We start from the raw sequence: 7533 nt of genomic DNA, 5'->3' as shown, positions 1-7533 counted from the left end.
AAGAAAAGTCCTCAATTCTGTGTCTTTTTAATGAAAAAACATTTGTCTCCCCCGGATGTCAGCAATGGACAAAATAGAACTGGCTAAGAGAGAAGGGAGCTGGGAGAAGAGACCTGGCCAGGATTTGGCTTTGAGACAGTCTGGGCGCGGCGTGGGCAGTGAGCAGAAATGACACCATCGGGGGCGGGCAGAGGAAAGCAGACCCACCAAAATCAAGATGCCAGAGGGAAGGTTCAGGTTCAAAGCCAAGCGAAACAGACACCCTCAGGCACTCCAACTCTCCCTCCTAACTCAGTTCCTGTAGCTTCAGAGGACATCAATCTCTCCGGGCTTTCCTTGCCTGTCTAGACTGTTCCTTCTTTGTCTGCCATGGAGACTCAATACCCCTTTCTCCAAGCTTTTGCCCCCACTGCAGCTTCCCAAGATCTCCTCTTTCCGCCCACCGCCCTTTCCCCCTCCTCTTGCTCTCCCCAGATAATCCCAACTGCCCACATGTTTTTTTTACTCTGGTGAAATACACCTGGCATAAAATTTTAACCATTGTCAAGTGTACAGTTCTGTGGTTTTAAGTACTTTTCACACTGCTGTGCAACCATGGCCACTAGGACTTCATCTTCCGAAACTGTGCACATTAAATAATAACCCCGCCCTGTCCCTCCTTCCTTCCATCCACCTACATGTATACAGTGTGTACTCCGTGTTGGGCACTGTTCTAAGTGCTTTCCACCTACAAGCTAAATTAATTCTCTGAACAATCCTGAGAGGTAGCACTACTATTTCTGTCTTACAGATACAGTAGCCAAAGCAGAGAGAAGTTGAGTAAAACCCCCAAGTTTAATAGCCTGTTAGTGGTTGTCTTAGTTCATGTGGTTGGACCCGATCATTTTCTTCCCTCTCCGCTAGGCGAATACAGCTCCCTGACCATTAACATATGCTGTACCCACAGCGGAAAGAGTATATGTCCCCACATCAATGACTTCAGGCTTATCCGTGTGACCTGCTTTGGCCAATAGAATGTGAGCAGGAGTGCCCGGTGCCTGGTTTCTGCAGAAGTGTTAGAGTCATGTCATGGCTCTGTCATTGCTCTTTTCCATCTGCACGAGGCTGCAATGGAGGTTCAGTCATCAGCTTGGGTTCCAGAATGGAAAAGACTTGGAGCAAAGCCACAGCCAGCCCACAACCTTCATCTGTATCAGTAAGGATATGAAAGTTTGCTGTTGTAAGCCACTGGGATTTGAGGGTCATTCGTAACTGCTTCATCACCTCGTGAAAACTGACCACTCCAGTGATGACACTGGAATCTGCATCCCGGCTTTCTGCACCAGACCAACATTCCCCTACTCCTGATCTGGGAGCTTAAAGTCTCACATTCTGCTACTACACTTTGCAGTAGTCACCTAGATGACTGCAGGCACCTTAAGCTCAAAATATCAGAAGGGGAAACCTCCATTCCCCAGATTAGGCTGGCTTCTCTGCCTGCATTCGAAATCATCTATTATAATTGGTGACACCACAACCTACCCATTCACTCATACCAGAAACCTGGGACACATTCTCAACATGAACCTCTTTGCAGAACCAATCAATGACCTGGGCTGGTTCATTTCACTCCACATGGAGATATCTCTCAAACCCACTACATGCTTTGCCTTCCAACTGCCATTGTCTTTGTTCAGGCTGTCAACATCTTGCACTTGAATTAGAGTTTCTAATAGCTCTCAAAGTTCATCCCCTAGAGCAACGACATACACAAAAATTCAACCTTAAAAAAAGTCACCCCTGATTTAAAACCTATCATTGGCTTCCCATCATCTACAAAATCAAGTTCAAAATTCTTTATAAGCCTCCAGGTTCCCCATGCCCTGGCCCCTGCCTGCCTCTACAACCGCGTCATACCACCCCTGCCACAAACCCCGTCTTCGAGCAATCCAGCAATCCCAAGCCACTTGCCCTTCCGTATTCACAACACCATTTGATTTCTTGCCCACATTCCCTTGCTCATTCTCTTCTGTCTGAAACACTCTCCCAGACCTGTACCCCCACCACCACCACCACCACACACACAGCAAGGACTTAGACATTCTAAAGGGACAACTTGAAAGACACACAGAGGAAGTTTTAACAGGTCAGTGTGGCCCAGTTTTCAACAGGAGGTCGATGCCTGACATCAAGCAATAACATTATTTAATTTCTAAAATCAATAGAAAAAAATCTCTTTCAATATGAGAGTTTTAATTTCTCCAATAATAGTCAGTATGTCCACTGAGGAGAGTCTGATCATGAGATTAAAGATGTACATACACATCAATCAAATTTTTCTGGTTTCTTTTGAACACTCCTTGACTCCTCCCACTCTTCAGCACTGCTGTTTGATGGACCAGTGCTGGGTGAACAGTAGTTGGGACCAGTTTCTCCTTAAGTTGGCACAATCCTCTGCTTTTTCTCGGGTACAAAGCTGTATGAGGGAAGCAAGGCCACCCACTGGTAACTCCCTGATGGGAACCAGTGACTATGATCAGAGATGATAGTTTGGTAGGAATGCAAACAACCAAGAATTCCCAGAGTGTAACTTTTCAAAAATGGGTTTCTCCATCCTTGAGAGAGCATCAAGGACAAGCAAGTGTGTGGCTGCCCTTTGGAGAGAAGCAGAGAGAGGGAAGAGAGATGAAGCGAGTAAAGAATCCATTTCCAAATGAAAGGGCCTGGGAGGGCTCAGGGCTTCAGAAATCTACCCACCTGCCTGGGCCAAACCCTGTGATGGATGCATTTGTGACAGCTCTTCTATTCAAAGAGGAGGACCAATGTCTCTATCCACTCTTTCCTGTCTGGATCCCCAACATGCCATAGCTTCAGTAATCAAGAAAGCCCATGGGGAGTTCATATAAGAGCTATATATTCTCCAGCCAGGCAGAGGGGCTTGTGCCAACTAAACCTATAAACTACCAACATGGCAATTGCCAATGGTGTCCTCTCTTTGCCACCACAGCACCAGGCTCTCATCATGTTCCTTCTCTCACTGGTTTTGTGCCTTCTCAATCCCACTTGCTATAAACCCTGAATAAATACCTTCAAACAATACCTCAAATCCATGCCCTTCTCTAATGCCATCATCATCCTTGGCTACTACTATCCTTTGATTTGTGTCCTCTCACCTTATGTACGTTCCTTTATGGCTGGTAACACAATTCAGAATTCATTTACTTGCTGTTTGTTGTTATTTTGTGGTCTGTGTTCCAAGCTGGAGGAAAGAAAATGAATTATGTTTCTCTGACCATTTTACTCCCAGCTGCTAGCATGATGCCTAGAACATAGCCAATGTTCAATAGATGGTTACTGCCTAGGTAGACAAATGGATGAATGGATGAATGGATGGATGGAAGGATAGATAAATGGATGAAGGGATAGATGCATGCATGCATGGATGGATAGATGGATGGATGGTTGGATGGATGGAAGGATAGATGAATGGATGGAAGGATGGATGGACAGGGGAATTGTTAAATTAGTGGTATCAACTGGCTTCTCAACTCACAAGTGCCCCTTGCTGGCTACATGGACCACAAAGAGGAATATCTGGCTAAGAAGCTGGTTAAACTGGCTGGCTTGACACAGTCCAGTTATTGCCCATCAAGTCCAGCAGGCCATGTCCTTGCCCAAAAGGGGGCCACTGGACACCCACTCTGTTTCTGTGGCTCAGGGGAACTGTCTCTGATTCTGGCCATAGGACCAAGATTCTCTGTCACTCACTCCCCCACTCCCAGCCCTGATCCCTGTCTGAGGTCTGAAAGAGCCACTCCCCTTTAACCTGCAGTGGACAAAGAATTAGTGTCCAGGGCTGACCACTGACAACAGCAAGACTCAGAGGCACACCTGATAAGAGGCTTGTGAACAGCTCATGCGAGCCTCTGAGGGTGATGCTTAATAGCTTGAAGGTGACATCAGGGTTGGGACTAATATCCGATTGAACAGAAAGAGACATGACCTAACTCGTCTCTCACCATGGGCCTGGCTGCGAGAGCTTCTCTTTCTTTATTAATTTCCTCACCGGAGCTGCTGGCTCAGGACTCCAGCCTGTCCCCAGAGCTGGGCCCACAGCTGGGCTTAACTCCAGCACTGTTGGGAAGGAAGCAGGCTCAGCCGGGTCTGAGAGCCCCCATGAAGGGCATCTACCATTGAATCTGTGCTCATCTTGGGCAAAACCTGATGGTTGGTTTTCTCTACCATCCAGCAGATTGACCAGGCTTTGAGAAAATCTGGTAGGGCAAATTTAAGTCTCTAAAGAATTCTTCATGGTACAGAAGAAAACATGCTGGAGCCTCCCATCAAGCTGTGGGCTTCCCCAGTGCCTGTGAAGGTTTTATTTATGCTTTTAAACATAATTTAAAACCAGTTTTCCAGAGACACACGTCCTTTCCAAGGTACCGAGCACACCTGGCTAGGGAACTGCGGGTGTCTGAGCAGCCTGCCGCCTGTCTGGTGGAACCAGGCCCTCTTAGGGTTGTTTTCCTCTAATGTGCTCTGCATTGCAGAAGGCAAAATCCCTTACTCCTTACTACCTTCCTTCCCCCAGCTTCCTCCCCGCCGGCCCCCTCATCCACATACTTACTACACATTCTAGACAGAGTTTTCTTCTCCTTCTCCAGGGAGGCGGCAACCCAGCAACAACAAAAGCACAGAACAAGGAGAAGGAGGCCTGGGTTTTAGTATCTGCTGTCCTATTCGTTTGCTGTGTGACTTTAAGCAAACTATTTACCCTCTCTGGGCCAATTTCCAGTTCTGAAAAAAACAGAGCAATCTTATACCTTGCTCTGCTTTGAGTATAAAAGATAAAGACACATGGATGGGGGAGGGTATAGCTCAGTGGTAGAGTGCCTAGCATGCATGAGGTCCCGGGGTGGCCTGGCATCAGGGAGGTGCAGGCTCTCTGGAGGTTTTCCTGGGAGGGAATTAGAAAGTGGATGCCCGGGGCCCTGCTTGACTGCATTCTCTTGGGAAGTCTTGGAATGGCTCTCAGCCCCATAGTCCAGCCCATCCTCCTTTCATTCTGTCTTCCTTTGGCTCTGCCCCCCAGGACCCCACTTTCCCTCCCCATCATGTCCAACCCGTGGAAGACCTAGAGCAGGACAAACCTGACACAACTACCTCTTCCCAGCGAGCAGCCAGGCTGTCTCCCCTCCCGAAGGGAGACTAAGGGCTAAGGGCTTTTCTTCTGAGAGAGAGTGGAGGGGTCCGGTCCCCTTAAAATGCCTTTGCATCCTCAGCCACCACCACTTAAATGTTTCCCTCACCCACCTTTTCCCTGAAAGACCTGAGGAGAAGCTGTTCTGGAGCCTCGGGCGGCCTGGGAAGACCGCTGAGAGGGTGGGGGACCCCTCAGCCAGGACGAAGCTCCTTCTGCTCAAGAATTTGTGGCCCTTCTGTGGGCTGCAGCAAAGGACATGGGGACGCCTTCATCCCCCAAATCCCCTCTGAGCATCCCCCACCCCAGTCAGATCTCTGTGGAGCAGATGCCAGGGGTGGGAAGGAGGACACAATGGCCCTCTTTGTGGGGGGATCTAGGCCAGCAGGCAATGGAGGAAATTAGACAGCGCTCCTGACAGCAGGCTCTGTCTGGGGTGTCTGTGAAATATGGGCCAGAGAGGCTCCTTCCCGAAACCAGCTCAAGGCTCCCGACTACCGCCACCCCCGCTTTGGGCAGAGGACACTGCCTGTTCAGAGAGAAATGATATACGATGCCCAGCTTCCTTCCCTCCTCCCCTAAGGGGCTTGAGGGAGCGCATGGTCTCCCCTGGGAGGTGTGGATGTACGTGCGTGTGTATACACACGTATGCACGGGTGTGTGTGAGTGTACATGTGTGCAGACATGTGCGTGGATGCATGAGTGTGTGCATTAGGTGTATGTTTTTTCTGTGTGTGTGTCTGCTCACTCCGTGGCCAGAGGAGAGAGTTCAGACTGCTGAGGCACCCCCCCAAAAAACAACCAAATAAGTGTTGGCCAAGACGGCCCCCTCTTAGCAAGTCTACGTCTCCGCAGGCCAGGATGATGGCGCTTAGGACCCAAGGCCTAAACAAACATATTTAGAGTGCCTTTTCAGGAGGGGAAGGGCAGGCAGCTTATGAGCCCCTGCCCTCTGAGTTCATCCTCCAAGTAGCCACCTCGTGTGTAGGAACTGTTTTCAAGCAGAGCACAGCACCCGCCTCCAGCGGCCCCTGAGCCATTTGTCTTCAGGGGAGGAAATGGGAGGATGTTCCCACCACCCCCTCCACCTCCTTCGTGGCCAGCCAGGCCTCCACATCTGGGCCACAGCTGGCTGCTGAACTGCCCTTATGGCCTGCTCTCTCCAAATGACAAGAAGACAAAGAGCTGTCAGTGGAGGGCCCTGAAAGTCACCACAACTCCTCAGCCAGCTGGGAGCCATAAAAGAGCAGCCTCAGTTTCCCCATCTGTAAACTAGGGCCAAGGGCAAGGGCAACCCTGCCCTCTGAAAGATCCATTGGGAGAATTAAAGAATAGAAGATGTGGAAATATCCTGTAAACTCTAAAGGGCTGTCCGAAGGATGGTGACTAATTTACACTCAACAGATATCTGCCGGGCGTGGGTTATAGCTGTACACCGGGTTGGGTGCCGTGAGACGGTCAGAAAGATGGTATATTTTACACCAGAGCCAATGAAGTCTCTTCACCGTTGCTGCCTGTGGAGGTGCCTGTGGAAGTGGGTGGGGGATCTTGTGCCCAGTATACAGACGAAGAAACCAAAGCTCTGATTGTTGGAGGAATTCGCCCACATATCTACACTGTATTGGAAAAGATGTCACCCTGCCTCATGTCCTTTGGGCTGTTGTGAGTGACTAGTTATAGAGCCTTCTCTAGCAAGCCAAGCTGGTAAGTGAAGCTGGTCATGACCTGAGATGGTAAATGGGACAGGCATGAAGTCACCTGCAGGGAGCCCAGGGCTCCAGTTCATTACTGTCAAACTTGTCATTACTGTCAAGCTCAGACCCGACTGGTTTCTGAGACTCGAGCACTTCCCTGCCTCTTCCCCTGGCTGCCAAGGAGTGAGGTCTTCAGAGCAAGATCCCACTCTTTGCCTGCTCTCCCATTCTGCCTCTCCTGTCCTCCAGGAGCCTGGAGCCTCACCCAGAAAGAACCCAGATGGCTAAGTGACATAGGAAGGTGTCGGATGATGCAGTGGAAACAATCTGGCCTTTAGAGTCAAACCCACCTGGTCTGAATCCTGGCTCGACCTCTTCCTGGTGTGGAAGCTTGGCCAAGCCATGGTTCCTAAGCCTCAGTTTCCTCATCTGAAATGAGATTCATCCGTGGCTCTGAGCTGCTGTGACAATTAAATGAGCTAACAGGTGGGAAAGAGCCCAACCCAGCTGAGTCAGTGTTCAGGGAGACTGGATTGCCTTTCTCTTTCCTCAGAGAAGAAGTACGAGATACAAGACGAGTGAGTCTTGGGGAGGAGACAGGTGAGACCTCACTGGCTCTGCCAACCAAGGGGAGAAGGCCGGAGGAAAGAAAAGGAGTGA

Source organism: Camelus ferus, chromosome 16 (assembly GCF_009834535.1).
Source record: "Camelus ferus isolate YT-003-E chromosome 16, BCGSAC_Cfer_1.0, whole genome shotgun sequence".
Classification (NCBI taxonomy): Eukaryota; Metazoa; Chordata; class Mammalia; order Artiodactyla; family Camelidae; genus Camelus; species Camelus ferus.
Note: the sequence above shows the minus strand (reverse complement) of the source record.